Source organism: Camelina sativa, chromosome 20 (genome assembly GCF_000633955.1).
Source record: "Camelina sativa cultivar DH55 chromosome 20, Cs, whole genome shotgun sequence".
Taxonomy (NCBI): domain Eukaryota; kingdom Viridiplantae; phylum Streptophyta; class Magnoliopsida; order Brassicales; family Brassicaceae; genus Camelina; species Camelina sativa.
Window position 1 is genome coordinate 18443011 of NC_025704.1, and position 564 is coordinate 18443574.

The following is a 564-nucleotide window of genomic DNA, read 5'->3' on the forward strand; positions in this document are numbered from 1 at the left end:
TACATTGTTTTGCTAGGTCGGGGATTAGATGTTCATTGAGTCGGAGGATTGTTTTATTCCAAAAGGCTTGTGGTGGGTTTGAATCGCTGTTGGTGAGAGCTCTGCAATCACAAAGCCGTGGGACTTGTTGAAACAACCCGACCAATTTTTTGAAATAATATATAATTAAGCATTCTATAATAATTAATTAAACCAACAACATAAACATCACTAACCAACCAAAATACCAACATCTAGTAACATGCACAACGGAAAGATAACACATAGCCAACTCCAATAAATCATCAACACAATATCATTCCTAACCATTCTATCCAACAACCTAGCATGTTCTATACAAGGTTCCAACATTAATAAACTAACAAAGACCAACAACAGATAACCAAGACTCTAGATCATCCTCCTCCTCATTGTCATGATTCCACGTCGCATATTACCTACACCATAAACAACAATTGAGATGCGTAAGTATTATCACAAATACTTAGTGAAGCAATCCTCCTATCTACTAGGCTATACACACAAGCAATTAAGGCCATACACAAGAAACAACATAAAACAGCA